The sequence below is a fragment of the Triturus cristatus genome, chromosome 8 (assembly GCF_964204655.1).
Source record: "Triturus cristatus chromosome 8, aTriCri1.1, whole genome shotgun sequence".
Taxonomy (NCBI): Eukaryota; Metazoa; Chordata; class Amphibia; order Caudata; family Salamandridae; genus Triturus; species Triturus cristatus.
In genome coordinates this window covers 46,894,834-46,910,756 of record NC_140591.1, presented here as the reverse complement: position 1 = coordinate 46,910,756, position 15,923 = coordinate 46,894,834, and the positions used below count along the sequence as shown (strand labels likewise).

At 43.5% G+C, this 15,923-nt stretch overlaps 1 long non-coding RNA gene across 1 annotated transcript in view; it reads right to left on the bottom strand.

Annotated features, from left to right (window-relative positions):
* The window catches only part of LOC146799987 (uncharacterized), a 67,691-nt gene extending 53,793 nt beyond the window's left edge, over window positions 1-13,898 (bottom strand). Inside the window, exon 1 of the long non-coding RNA XR_014967610.1 lies at window positions 13,714-13,898. This is a non-coding gene — a long non-coding RNA (uncharacterized LOC146799987). The remainder of the gene's footprint in view (window positions 1-13,713) is intronic.
* Between the last annotated feature and the right edge of the window lie 2,025 nt (window positions 13,899-15,923).

The window sequence follows — 15,923 nt, the reverse complement described above, 5'->3', positions numbered from 1 at the left end:
TTTCTGGCGTGTGGTTAGATCTCCTTTTTTTAGTTCCGAAGGAAAGCCCTCAATTGAAATAGCAATCAATGAAAATCAGTGGGTGGACCATTTTTCACAAATTTTCGGGAAGGCAGAGGTGCCCCTAGATAGCCAAGATGTTATACCCTCATTAGTCAATAAAGTAGTAACCTATCCAATAGATATACTCTTTACCTTAAAAGAAGTTCAAGCAGCATTAAATACGAGTAAAGGAAGCAAGGCTCCCGGACCCGATGGGGTCCCCGTGGACATATATAAGCATAACCCAGATCTCTGGGCTCCACTGTTAACCTGCGTCCTAAATGCTGCCACCTCGAGGGGATTAATCGAAACTTGGTCTAATTCTATTATGGTCCCCATTTATAAAAAAGGAGATGGGCAGGATCCAGCCTGCTACAGACCCATCTCCTTACTGGATTCACTGGGGAAGGTAGCGGGCAGGATTCTGCTTAATTGTCTACAACAATGGGCTGAGGAAAAGAATATACTTTCGGATCTTCAGTTCGGATTCAGGGAAGGGTTGAGCAGAATCGATCAAGGGCTTAACCTGTCTATTCTTATGGGTAAATATACGAAGGCAAAGAGGGGAAAAATACATCTGGCGTTTGTCGATCTTTCCGCCGCCTTCGATTGTGTTTCCCATGAGAAACTGTGGAGTATTCTAGTGACAATGGGGGTAGAGGCCCACCTAATTGACTTTCTGAAAGCCCTATATATTAATGCAAAAGCCTGCATCCGTTATGGGTTTAACAATGCTAAATGTAAATCTGTAGCAACATACGGGGCAGGGCTATGGGGCCACCGAAACGTATCTGAAATACAGAAAGTGGAAAATGCGTTTTTTAGATATTTATTGGCAGTGCCTAGAACTACATCTACTTTTATATGTCACACCGAACTAGGCCTGCCATACATTACAGATATCATAAAGGTGCAACCGGTTGTCCTATGGCACCAGATTTGGAAATCAGAGTATAATAAATGTAATCAGCTGGCATTGCAAGATAGTCTAAAGCTAGAACATACCCTTTAGATAGGATGGATGAGATATACAAGGGATTTTTTTTGACCGATCTTGGAAAAACTGAATATTATTATAATCCCAAGACAATTTGTGCCATCCCTGGAAAAGAATTTAAAAAACAGTGCATGCAGCATATGGAGAGCATTAGATTTGTGAATGAGGCATCAAAACCAACAGTCCAACCAAATCTAATGATAACTGTCCTTTTTAACATCCAACCATACCTTCAATACACCTTAAAAGGGTATGACAGATTCGTTCTTACCCGCTTTAGACTAAATGTTTTCCATAGGTTGGTAAGCTTTCCAATGGTCAATGACTGGTCAAAAAATGTAAAGAACTGCCCGTGTGGCAATATGTCTACTCAATCGACGATACATCTTGTGTTGTTTTGCAAATTTTATCAGGATCTAAGAAAAAAGTGTATAAAACCCATTTTAAAAATATGGGGCCTGCGACAATGCCGCCCAGCTTTTATTGCCCTCCAACTCTTAGATAATGAGTGTCGAACAAGTAACGTCGCCTCATTTTTTAAGAAAACAATTCAGTCTAGGAAACAATTTGATTTAGACACCCCTGAATGTAATAACAGGATGGTATTGTAACGTCTTTTATTGAAGAACTGCTAAGAAATTAGAATGTAAATATGAGGGTTCAATCTTTCATTATCTTCCTTTATCTTTTGCACGAATAATTGTAAACTAATGGGAAATTTTTATGAAATGTGAAAGATATTTTATAAGTGCATGAATATTTTAACAGAATTTTTGAATATGTTTTAAAAATTGGATTTGAATAAGTTGGCAACTTTTATAAATGTACATGTATGCTTTTATGATTTTTTATGTGACAAAAAAATCGAATAAAGTACTTTGATTGATTGACCCATTTGTCTGCCTTCTTTCCCAATTCTTGGGTAGAGGTCTGATCAGAATCAACCAAGTACTGATGCAACATCTGATTTTGGCAATTATTAAGGGATCTGCTCCCTCATAATAAAATTGTACATTCCTTTAAAATCACACACCTTACTGTCAAGTAACCAGCCTTCCAGAGCCTTAGTAGCACAATCTACAAAGTCAAACCAGTCCTGAGTCTGTGTCTTCTGGGTGAACTTAATCCTGTACTGTTCAGTGGTTAAGCCAAACCCATCATTGAGAGCACTCTTCAGGACTGAATAAATGTCTGCATCCTCTACTCTAACAGTGAGGAGCTTGTCTCTACCTTTGTCAGCAAAAGAAAGCCACAAGATAGCTGCCCACTGCTCCCGAGAGACCCTCTGTACCTTACAGGCCCTCTCTAGTGCAATTATCCATTTGTGGATGTCATCCCCAGGTGATAGGGAGGGACTATCTTGTTCAGGTTCCTATGATCATGAGAATATTCTCTAACTCTAGGGACACTGTTGCTACCACCATGGGACTCTAGTCCCAATCTTCTTGTTGCTTTTTGGAGCTCTAGGGATTCCCTGTCTAGGGCCAATTGCTCTTTCTTGAGCCGGAGCTTGACTCTCTCAAGCTCCAGAAATTGGCCCTGCTTATCATAAGAGGATTCCCTCTTGTTTGATATGGAAGTCCCTACAGAGGTCCCTGAGTGATTAGCCTCCACAGAGGGAGTTCTGGATCTTCTAGGTAAACTCTGTACTCTTCCTGGTGGAGTAAAGAGAGGGCCACTGGGGCCTTCTCCCCCACCTGAAGGAAGATCTTGGTTGTCCAGGTTAGAATCATCTTGATTCTCCTGGTCAGGGTTTGATTCCAGGTCAAAGAAGGTTTCATCCGTTATGGGTTTAACGGGGAATGCACCACAACATTTCAGGTGAAGAGAGGTGTAAGACAGGGGTGCGTCCTGGCACCCTTCCTCTTCACATTATACACAAATGGCCTAGAAAAGGCAATGTTAGTGGAGTGCCAGGACCTACCCCAATTGGAAAGACGACCAATACCCGTTTTATTATATGCAGACGACGCCGTTATTATGGCTAGGACTCCATTGGCGTTGCAACGAGCACTAGAATCTTATAATGTTTTTAAACAAGCTTCCTAGGACCGGTTTCTAGCATTTCAGCCGTCTTCAGCCAGGCTTGCTTGAATCCAGTGGCAAAGTGAGCAAGGGACTCACGTCTGAGCATACCCTGCCAACTTATGGCGAACAAAGCAAAAACCAAAGGAAATGATGGACGGAGTGTTGACATGGCTTGGTAGTTCGGGCTGGACTGTTCCCATGAGGCACAGGGTCAGACTGATTTGCATATGGCCATGTCTGAACTGGGGTGGCAGAGTGGGCTAAAGAACGGTGATGGATTAAACCCAGATCAGTAGACTGGGGGTGAGTGCTTGCAATGTTCAACACTCCGTCCATCATTTCCTTTGGTTTTGCCTTGGAATCATACCTCCCCCGCCAGTTACTGGCGGGGAGGTATGATTCCAAGGCGTTTGACACCAAACACGACATGTTTCTAAGCCGCCGTTTTAAAGTTAGCATTTACCGCGAGGTTATAATACACTTAAACATATATGTCTGGCTGCATCACAGACAACCCCGGAGAATGGTCTCCGAAGGCTTCAGATGTGCTCTGCTGATGCAGGGGCACCCTCTCACATAAAACCCAGCACCGTGCCTTCACGATGGTTAAGGCCTGCCATAGGGGTGACTGATAGGTATTTAAGTGTAGTGATTTAGATAGATATAGTGAACCGATATCTTAAGTAAGTGGTGCAAGCACCAGCTAACACAGTCTGCAGTAGCAGGCTGGTGGTGTTAATTTGAATGGCCTCTTAGGGTGGCATAATACATGCTTCAGCTCATGGGAGGCCCCTGGTGTACCTATGCCCTGGTTACATGGTGTACCATATACTAGGGACTGATAAGGGTACCCCAGTATCCAATCTGGAGTGTACCTAAAGTACATGCATACCAATTTAAGGGAGAAAGTAGATAGCCTGGGGTCCTGGATAGCAGGATCCCAATCAGACTAGGCCACAAACAGTGTGACATCAGCAAAAAGTGAGGGTAACCATAGGAAGCAGATACTACTTTCCTACAATTATTATTAAAGCCTTCCTTATGCCATGATAATAAGGAGATAATGCGTGTTCCATTATTAATCAGGACCTTTGTAGAGCTTTGTCAAAGAAGCCAAGGAACAGGAGGAGGTTCCCACTCTTAGAATACACTGTAAAGCCACCTTGAAAAGTAGAAAATCTGAATTGTAACTGAATAAATGGGAGTCCCTAAGGATCGCATGCCAGACCAAAAACCTCAAATCCTTTTGGCAAATGGTTAACAACTGTTGCCTCCATTCGAAGTCTTCTTTGAATGCTGGTCCTCCTTTGTTGTGTACCAGTCCGAGAGCAGATCCTATTGCTTTGATTAATGTTTTGTGACCAGAATACGATCGCAAAACATTAATTCATCCCATTCTGATTCCGCATTTGGAAGGACGCCCAAAACGTGCCAACCGCAAGAATGCTTTGTACATATGGCCCTTGGCGAGCTTCATCTAGAGCAAATTTTCAATAGCTTCTGTTCTGTTAATAAGTGTAACCTTTTGCACAATGCCTGGCCTAATAAGGGTGCTTGCGTGTATAGAGGATGTGGGCCCTGTCTAAAGAGTTGCCTACAGTACAAAGGATGTTTGTAGTAAAGCCATTCTGCACCTAACGGAGTATGAGTGTCTGTAGTTGGTGGGTTCTCAGTTAAAATTGGCCCGCGGGGCGCATGTTCTTACTTGCCCTGGTTACTCCTTTTTTGAAGGTGTGAGGTGTCAGAACGTGTTCCACTGATGCACCAAACATAGACGTGAGTTTGGCAGATGTGAGCTGCGGTATTCCAAGCATTTTGCCCTGAACTGTGGCCCTGGGGCAGTACTTTCTGCAATTCAAAATTACTACTTTTCAATCTTTAGGGAATTTATAACTTTCCCCAACATATTCCAGGACTGGCTAAGAATAGCACATATGCCACCTGGACTATTTGGGGGAACGTTACTCTTTCCCCAAGTATTCCATCAAGTATTCTAGGACTGGAGTTATAATAGTAAATTTGACATCCCAGTGTCCGTCAAGCCCACTGCTGCCCTGAGGATGCAGTTAGGCAAGAAACAAACAAACCCTAAGCAGATAGTCGACAGGCTGATGCACAGTATCATTATCCACTGGAAGTCCCCTACCTTCTCCGTCTTCACTCTCATATCAATCTCTCTAGAACTGTCCTTCCTCCTGAATAGAGTCACAACAGTGGGTGGTGGCGCAGAGTTAATAAGCTCATGAGCTCATAATGCACAAATACGGTCTCCTCCTCACTGACTCGGTGCAGAGTGTTGTTCTCGATGTCTCCCGTGACCGCCTGAGCCATTAAGATTGCATTGACGCTGCGGCCCTTAGCCGGTGGGCGGGAGATGGAGTGGGACACTAATTCGGCTGGATTTGGTTCTTCAGGGGTTGGTGCTGTGCCGCAGCGTGCGCAGCTTTTATTCGCAGAATTGCCACGCCCTGGCACACCAGCGCACGTCACGAGTCCTAAGCAAGCATTAAGGCAGGCAGCCCTACGACGTTGAGAGCAGGCAGCACCAGGCCCAGTTAATACTAGGGCTAAGGCAGTGTGCCCCGGCCCAGCCCACCATGTAACGGTCAGTCTGTAAGTACTAAATAATTACTAGCAGTATGTATATTAGTAAATTATAGCAGTAGCCATAAACGCGGACTCGTTATTGTCCACCCCCAGCCTGTGGCGTAGCTTGGGCCGCAGCTGCCAAACGAGCCGATTGGTGTGGCACTGCACGCACCAGCGTCCGTCTGTGTTTAACTTTAAATTAGGATTTTCTTGCTCCACAAACATTTGCTGCCGCTATTGAGGCTCCGTTTGAAACTGCACATTTCAAACGAGTGTTGTAAGATAATGCCTCGTGCAGAAGAAGTTGCATGTAGAAGTTCACACCTGAGTGCCCTAGCCATAGCACCAAATTGTTGCTTGTTTGTCGTGTCATTCCTAGTGTTTATAGACGTGGGGATATTGGCACCAGCCAGCTTTAATGACGTCTTGTCAAAGGCGCTGAGGGACATCTCTTTGAAGTATTTATTGATGTGTTTAAGAATCCTTTTAGCCGTTGAGCAATTTTAGATTTAAACCCTTCCTTTAGAGTCTTGGATGTCTGTCTGTGTCAGTATTTTTACGCCTAACAAGTGCCACATCTGAACGCATGTGTGTGAGGAAGCGCGTGACAGGGAAGGAAAACAAAAGTGAGGTGCGAAAGAAATTACATTTCTAGAGCGGGACATGTAGAGTCATAACTAAACCAAGGCACCAAAAGTGTCCGCTCAGAGCAAAAATGTGGTTGGAACGAGAAAATAAATGTTAAAAACACAGAAAAAACTTAATTGCACCATATTGTTTTCACACATTTACTGAATGCGGGTCCTGTGTTGTTTTTGCGGAGTGCAGTCAACCCTTGACACTTAGAACTAATGTGCTTCTTTCCAAAACCTCCATAGGGCAAGATTTGCAGCAGCTTTGTGTTTGTGCTGAACCAGTTAGTGTAGCGCCAAGTAACTGTTTGTAGGTCGAGTGAAGCTTATTTTCCTTTGTACCAATAACATTTTGTGATTCACAAAGCCTGCTTAGAAACGGAGAGGCCAAGTGTGCTTTGTACACCACAGTAACTGGAGGGGAGATACTAAGGCCAACGTTAATGATCCCAGGCGGTATCTCCACTCCAGTATTCACAAGTTACCGGGCTCGGGATCAGGGAAAACATGTAGGTCTCGGGCTTACTAGGCCCAGTGCTGCATGAGGTTATCTGATCCCAGGCCATGGAGTGGACGTTTTCCATCTGCTTCCAGCTGGTGGAAAGTGTGCTCAGTAAAGCATTGGGGATTCTTATTTTTTTGTTTGGAGTTTTAAATTGTGCGAGCTTGACCCGAAGGTATCCAGGCGCTTAACATGAGCACCAGTTGCATTACAAACGTACACATTCATTTTATTTTATTTGGCACTGGGAGATTAAGTGATCTGCCCAGAATCACAGGATTTGAGCCGTGACTCAAACCTGGTTTCCCAGCTTCGAGATCAACCACTATAGCCCTTAAGCCACATCCTCTACATGCTCCTGTACCCAGAGTTTGACTGGATCAGAAAATACACAATTAGGGGTGTGGCCTAAATCATACAAACTAGAATCATGTGCTTCAGAAATTCATAAAGTTGCATTTAACAAAGGAAAATAATATAGCAAAATGTCACATGAGACCTGTGCACAGCATAGCTAGGCAAGACACACAAACTAGCATGCTTAAACAATAGTAATGTAGGGAGTGTGTCATGGGACCTAGTGCAAGAAAGGAAATGGGTCAGCACTGAGAGTGACCTATAAGGTAAATATTTTTTTGTTCTCGGAAACTGAAGCTGCAACCAAGTACTTATAGAGCATAAAAACTTTCCAAAGAAGCAATGGTGGTGATAATACTTAAGTGCCTGGGGTGTGTTGGTGACTGTACGTATGAAACATAATGTGCTTACAAGTACAGCTTTTTGGTATTCTAAACCCAGTCTGGTATTTGGCAAGCCATATGTTTTGGTCACTTTCCCTTGTTAAAGGTGCTCTCTCAGGTGCGAATAAAAACAAAGTCTACAAAATACTTATTAAAATCTTTAAATTTCTTTAAACTTAAATGGAGTTTTTTGGTAAGAGTTGTTTTCTTAAATTCTGTTGTGGAAAGAAGACTGCTTATTCTCTTTGCATCTGTTATATAACACAATTGCAATTAAAACTTATTCTAAGCTATTGTGTAATATCAAACACCTAGAAACAGTTTTTATAATTGGAAGACCTCATTTATGAGAGTTATTAACTGCCTTAACTTTAACTGGCTTGGCAGTTCGGGCTGGACTGTTCCCATGAGGCAGAGGGTCAGACTGATTTGCATATGGCCATGTCTGAACTGGGGTGGCAGAGTGGGCTAAAGAACGGTGATGGATCAAACCCAGATCTGTTGACTGGGTGTGAGTGTTTGATTGGTTCTGATGCTCCGTCCATCACCACCGCCTTTTGTACCGCATTGTTCGCCATAAGTTGGCAGGGTATGCTCAGACGTGAGTCCCTTGCTCACTTTGCCACTGGATTCAAGCAAGCCTGGCTGAAGACGGGTGAAATGCCAGAAACCGGTCCTAGGAAGCTTGTTTCCGGTCCAGGGAAGACATGGCACAGGGTCAGACTGATTTGCATATGGCCATGTATGAACTGGGCTGGCAGAGTGAGCTAAAGAATGATGATGAATTAAACCCAGATCAGTTGACTGGGGGTGAGTGCTTGCAATGTTCAACACTCCGTCCATCATCCCCTTTGGTTTTGCTTTGGGACATATTGAGGCGGGTGGATTGGTTAGTCCGCCTCGACCTCAAAGACGCATATCTGACGGTCCCCATTTTTCCCCCTCATCGCAGGTTCCTGCAATTTCAATGGCACGGCAGACGCCTGGAATACTTGGTCCTGCCTTTTGGTCTTTCCTTGGCTCTGTGGTGTTTCACCAAACTACTGAAGCCGGTGGTATCACATCTCCGGGAACAGGGGATATGTCTAATAGTGTATCTCGACGACATCCTAATCATGGCCCCTTCAGCGCATCTAGCAGCTCTTCACCTACAGATAACGATGACACTGTTAGAGAGTCTGGGGTTTGTCGTGATCAAAACAAAGTCGGTCCTTCTTCTAACGCAGTCGTTAGAATTCTTGGTGTTTGTGATCGATACCCAGTCAGCCCAGCTCAGGTTAGCCAAACAGAAGCTGAGGGATTTGAAGAGAGAATTGAGAAAGACTTTAGACACGCAGTTGATGTCCTTATGGGCAATCGCTCGCTTGGTGGGTCTGTTAGCCTCCTCCATTCAGGCGATTTTACCGGGGCCCCTACACTATCGGCCCCTTCAGCGCTTCAAGATCAAACATCCTCAGAAGGGCCTGTCCTATTCGGATCAAGTCCCTCTTACGGACGAAGCCCGGGCAGAAATTCAATAGTGGTTGACTCAAGTGGATGCTTGGAATGGTCGGGCGATCTTCGGATCTCGACCGGAGCTGATCAGAGAGTCTGATGCCAGCAGATCAGGTTGGGGAGCCCACTGCGGGGAGGTGACCACTGGGGGCAGATGGTCCCTTCAGGAGTTGAAATTGCACATCAGTTGTCTCGAACTCCTGGTGGGGTCATTTGCGATTCGCACCCTCTCTCCTAGGAAAGCGTCATGCTGTATTTTATTGAGAATGGACAATATATCAGCTGTGCGCTATATAAACAAGTTGGGGAGAACCAGATCCCCGATGTTGGCGGAGATCGCCAAGGATTTCTGGCATTACTGCCTAGCGCATCAGATAACAGTGATTGCGAAATACCTTCCGGGACGAGACAATGCAGTGGCAGACTGACAATCACGCCACCTCAAATATTACAGCGATTGGAAGCTTCACCCGTCCTTGTTTCATCAGATTCAATCATTGTGGGGTCCGTTCCAAGTAGACCTCTTTGCCTCCAGACTGAACCATCAACTGGAGTCCTTCTTCAGCTGGAGGCCAGACCCCCTAGCGAGAGCGACAGATGCATTCACACAAGATTGGTCGCTAAGTCTCCACTACGCCTTTCCTCCATTTATCTTGATCCCCAGAGTAGCGAATCAAGTATCTCATCAGGAAGCGGAAATTGTATTGGTCACACCGATCTGGAAGTTGCAACCATGGTTCCCAGTCCTGCTGGAGATGGCATGCGACTGTCCTCTTCGTCTCCCGTCCTTTCCCTCGAAGCTCCAGGCCCCCCAGGGAGAGCTCCACCCGCTAGTCCTGGTGGGGCAGCTGCCCCTGATGGCCTGGAGGCTTTCCGGCAACAATGTTCGTTGCCAGGAATTTCGGAGCAGGCTTCCGGTTTTATCCAACAAGCCTGGGCTCCTTCAACCAGGAAACAATACTGTTCTGCCTGGAAGGCTTGGTTGGGTTGGTGCTTGGAGAAGCACTTGGATCCCGTGGAAGCAGACCTCTCTCAAGTGGTGAACTTTCTCTCCCAGAAAGCCGCCGATGGGTTATCCTATAGATCAGTGAATAATTTTCGCTCCGCCTTATCAGCAGGACACACCCATCTGGATGGCAGACCTGTGGGCATGCATCCGGTGGTGTGCCAACTTCTAAAAGGAATACGCATTGCCAATCCTCCTAAGGCTAAATATACCTCTTTATGGGATGTTTCTAAAGTCTTGAATTTGTTTGATAATTGGCCTAATAATTAGTTACGTTCTTGAAAGCAATTGTCAGCTAAATTAGCCATGTTGTTGTGTTTAGCGGCTTGTCGCAGAGTCTCTGATATTCGAGCTCTAGATTTGGACGGTAGAATATTTTCGCCTGAAGGCGTGTCTTTTGTTATTACTGCTCGTACCAAACCTTTTTCCAAATCTATTGACTATAATGCTTTTCCTTTGAATAAAAAAACTTTGTGTGGTGAAATGTCTCAAAGTGTATGAAGAATGTACACGTTCTCTTCTACCAGCTGGGTGTTCCCGGTTACTAATTGCTTTACAGAAACCTTTCAAACCTGTTACTTCCGCTATTATTGCCAGGTGGCTTAGATATGTAATGTCTGAAGCAGGTATTAATACTGAATTGTTTGGAGTGCATTCAGTCAGAGGTGCTATGGCCTCCAAATCATTCATGCTTGGTACCAGTATACAGGATATCATGAAAGCGGCTGATTGGTCTTCCAGTTCCACTTTCAAACAATTTTATTACAAACTGTGGGCGATGTAGCTTCTATTGTATTAGATAAGCTTTAAACTAGCATAATCTGAAGCCTCCGGTCCTGTAATAGAATAAAATATTTGCTATTCACGCCAAGAATTTTCAATTCTATTAAAGACACGGAGGCAAAGATTATCCCGCCCAGTAACGTGTATTATGATTCATAATGCCATGTTTACCCTCCCTGGATTACAGGTCTATGTCAGTTATTACAAGTAAAAATTTGTCTGTTTTAGGCGCTGACTAGAAGGGAGAATAGACCATCGGGTGGTCCTCAGGGAAGTCGTGCTCTACGACCTTCATATTCAAGTTTCTCAGTTCCTGTTGTTTCAGCATTCTAGAGTGTTTTGGAGACATTATGGATTTTAGTTGGACTTGTTCAACTTGGACTCTGCTCGTTGGGTAAAGAAAGAGGAAGTGTGAAGGTGTAAAGACTGTTAGATAGGGCTAGTCTCTATGGTTGTTGCGTACCTATGCTAAGTATTCTGGGAATGGTTTTGTTTTATTATGTTATAAATGATCTTATTGGCTTTGTTGCAGTAAAAGAAAGAGAAGCATAATCTTCGCCTCCGTGTTCTTAATAGAATTGAAAATTCTAGGCGCGAATGCTAGCAAATTTTTTATTCTTAAGAGTACTTTGTCGTCACCTAATGGTATAATGATGGACCCCAAAAAAGTTGAAGCCATAACTAATTGGCCACCCCCAACTTCAGTCAAAGTGGTTCAAAAGGTTTTAGGATTTGCTAACTGATGATGAAGCCGACAAGGCATTCCTTGAGTTAAAGAGAGCCTTCACTACAGCCCCTGTGCTCTCTCATCCTGATCCAAACCAACCTTTTATTGTCGAAGCAGACGCTTCACAAACTGCTTTGGGGGAGTTTCAATGCAAAAGGATCCTAAGACAGGGCATCTTCATCCTTTAACTTACTATTCGCATAAATTATTACCAGCTGAGCAGAATTACACATTTTCAGAACGAGACATCATTCATTGGGGGCCAAACACACAATAACTATTTACGCAGATCACAAGAATTTGCAATTTTTCACCTCCATTAAGGCCCTATCACCAAGGTAGATGAGATGGCTGCATTTCTTTAGTGAATTTGACTTTATCAATCCGACACCTTCTTAACAAGTGTTAAAACAGAATCCCAAAAAATTAATAAAGACACGTGGTTACAGACTACACACAATTCAATGAGTGATGGATTCCTATTTCTTAAAAATAAATTATTTATCCCTCTAGAAGCTCAGAGACAGCAAATTATAGCTTGGCATCATGATTTCAGTTTAGCAGGGCATCCAGGTACACAAAAAACACGTAGAATTATGTTTGCGAAATGTTTGGTGGAATAGTATTAGGAAAGATATTCAAGATTATGTCAAAAAATGGCCCATTTGTGCTCGTAATAAATCTCAACATATAGCTCCTGCCAGTTTGCTACAACCATTACCAGTTCCTTCATCCCCCTGGCACACTTTCAGTGTAGACGTTATTACCAATATGCCCATCTCTAACAATTTTACAACCATTTTAGTAGTTGTTGATTTATGATCAAAAATGGGTCATTTTATTCCCTTAAAAAGAATTCTAACTGCAATTGAATTCAGTAATATTTTTATTGAGCACAAACGTTATGTGACCAATTGGGAATTGAAGTTGCCTTGTCGTCTGCCTTCCATCCACAGACGGACGGACAAACAGAGAAAGTCAATCAATATTTAGAACAATCCCTGCAATGTTTCACGGCTACCTTAACTTCTCAATGGGATAAGGCACTCACCTTAGCAGAATTTACTTACAACAATAGTACACATTCATCTTTAGGATGTTCCCCCATTTTATTTCATGACTGGTTTTCATCCTCTTAACATTCCTACACAAACACTGATTAACCAAAAGGTCTGCCGTATCAGAAAGACTAAAGGAACTACAACAGATTCAAGAAAAGGCTAGGACTTGTTTGGCCAAAAATAAGATTCTAATGAAAAGACAAGCAGACAAACATCGGACCCCTGAACCTTCATATAAAGAAGGAGACCTAGTCTGGTGATCCACCCGAAATATCCAATTGGATGGGCCTAGAAAATTGCAACCACGCTTTATTGGTCCTTTCCCCATCCAGAAAATCGTGAACCAAGTTTCTGTTCAATTACAATTACCAGACGACTATAACCTTTATTCAGTTTTCCATCTATCCTTACTAAAGCCCCATCATCCAGAAACCAGGAAAGATAATCCTCCCCCTCCAATTATTATAAATAACCACCTTGAGTATGAAGTAAAGTGCATCATAGACGCAAACGAATAAATCGAAAGCTGCACTACTTAATAGATTGGAAAGGCTATGACGCAGCTGAACGATCTTGGGAACCAGTATCTCATGTTAATGCCCCTAGGTTAGTTAGAATCTTTCATTCCCTTCACCCCAACAAACTATGAACTATTTTATGACTTGGGGGGGGGGGGGGGGGGGGTTGAGAACTGTCATGGGCACAAGAAACTTTACCCATTACTCTTGAAAACTGTTGCATTAAGGATAGTTGGTGTGTGGCAAACTTATTGTTAAAAATGTTTGTTGACTGCCTAGTTCGGGAATGCTTGTATAACAGGAATCATTTATATTTAAGCTTGTAATTGTTAAACAGAATACTTCCTGACATTGTGGGCACAAGTATTTTCTTGTTCTGAATGCATGGGTCATTGTAGACACGAGGAAAGAGCACATGGCCAACGGTACAATCGGAAAGAAGCACCGCAATTAAGAAGTTATTTGCATTTCACGTGCAAATGGTAGACACGTGAAACACGAGCTGAGAGCTTGCTGCACGAGCGGTGAAAAGGTATTTAAACCGCTCGCGCACAATAGACAAATGCTTGGTCTCGTCAGACTGCTCGCGCTTACCTGCTTCTTCGGAGTCATGTGGGGAACGCGTTTCCCTGTTCCCGGTCGCTGCGTTCCTGGCTCCCCTACTCTCTTCTTGCCACATCCTTCTTTCGGTGGCTGTCCAGGATCTTCTCCAGAATCTGCTTTTCCGCTTCCGGTGCACCAGCTGAACCTGCAAAAGAAAGACAAAAAACACGAGATAAGTGAAAATAGCTTTCCAGCCCTTGTTAAGCAATACCAAAAGCAATCGGTGAGTCAACTAAGATATTTTATAATTATTATACGAACTTTCGGATTTGTTAAAAGGAAACCTTTATTATTTTTAGTACAGAACCTGATAAGACCTGAAGCTACTCTGCAATGGAAAAGTGAACTTTAAAAGAAAAGGGCGCTTTATTACCAAATAAGCGCAAAGGTTTATGAATGTTTTATTTATTATTTATGGACCAATTATGGTTTTGGACATTCTGAATTAAGCGGCATAAGAGAAAACCACGAACTTCAGGTGAAGGCACTTGTGTCTAGTGTGAGAACTTGTAAGAACTGCTGATTGGCAATTGATATCGAGACGGTTGCTGTTTTCTTTGTTTTTATAGAATCAAGACAATTGTTTCAGGCATCCAAAAGATTGCTTTTGCGAGGCAGCAGATATAATTTTAGGTATTGCCAACACAAATAAGACATCTTGTCATTATTGATCCCAAAAAACAAATCCTTTTGATAATCCCATTGTTTATGTTATTGTAGATACCTCCTGGAAAACCCCTACATTCAGAGCCAAATCTCCTGATCCGAAAGAAAAGGTCTGAGGACATTGTCCGTGAGCTGTCGAGGTACCCACTCACGTGCATCTGAAGAAACTCTCGTATCTTGTTTCTCATTCCCATCCCCCTTTCCCCTTGGGGTCTTTTTGCAAATACCGGAGTGTTAATTATCTCTGTTATTTGTAAGCTCTCGAGGAGACTGGGGTTCAGTCGTCGCCAACAAGAGCAAGGAGAACAGGTGAGTGGCTTGCATAACACCCTGCTCCTAGTTTGATCTTGACCCAAGTGTTAGTATGTAGCAGTATTAGACGGTTTTAAAGGGGGTTCGGTATCCCCCATTTTTCCAATTTCTGCCATAGTTGCACGCGATCTATGTGATCGAACGCTGCGCTTTAATCAATGAAGCATAGGAATAGGGGGCACTTTACCACTTTAACCGCATCCTTCAACTGAGCTAGTGCCATGATTTTGGTAATGGTTCCCTGTACTTGACAAAACCCAGTTTGGTTTCTGGGGATGATGGAATTTGCAGAGGCCCACGATGTTAGTTCTTCCAGGATTATTCCAGTGTAATACTTAGCTTCTATGCCAATTAGGGCAACAAGTCGGTAGTTGTTTGGAACATTCCTATCGCCCTGTTTGAAAATTGGGCTAATCGTCAATCCTTTCCATAACTCCGGGATTATTTGTGTCCTCTGTATGTCCTTAAATACTGGGGCCAGTGCTTTGCTCCAGTATTCTATGTCGTTCTTGTACAGTATTGGAGGAATCCCGTTCGGGCATGGGGCTCCTTCTACCCTCCCCTTGGCTATTGGTGTCATGATCTGTGTTGTGGTTATTTCGTAGCAGTCCTCGTTATTATTCGATGAAGATTCGGGGCCTGCTACCACTTCTGCTCCAAGGTATTTTTGTCTACGCAAGGGGGAATCCTTGTGTGTGGCCTCTCTGGCCTTGTGTGTTTTTTTTCCTCTGGGAGAGACGCCTCTTGTCTTTTTGGATGGTCCAAGGTTCCTTATCCGCCACATTCTCCTCTTGCGTGTTGTTGTTAAAGTGATCAAATAGGTGTTTTGCCCATTGAGCCTCTGTTATATTGGAGTTTATTCCTGGGTGGGCTGGTCGTTAATGACTGTTGATCGTCCGCAAGAATCTGGCGCTGTTTCTACGTTTAGGGCCGTGGAGTATTCTTGTCCATAATTTTTCATTTGTTTGCTTTTCTTATCCCATTTCTTCTTTTTTAGTAATGCCTTCAGTTTCCGCAGGTCACCTTGCAGGTTTAGGTTTTGGGGAAATTTACAAAGCTGCCTTAGTGTTTGAATTATTGTGCGTTTGAGGTTCTTTGTCTCTGGTGTGGTTACCTGCCCAGGCAAAGCGACCGCTGTTTTTCCCGGTTTCGTTTCTGTCCTGGTGGCGAATTTCTACCCAAGAGCTATTGTAAAGTTCTCCCAAGTTGAATTGATGTGTAAA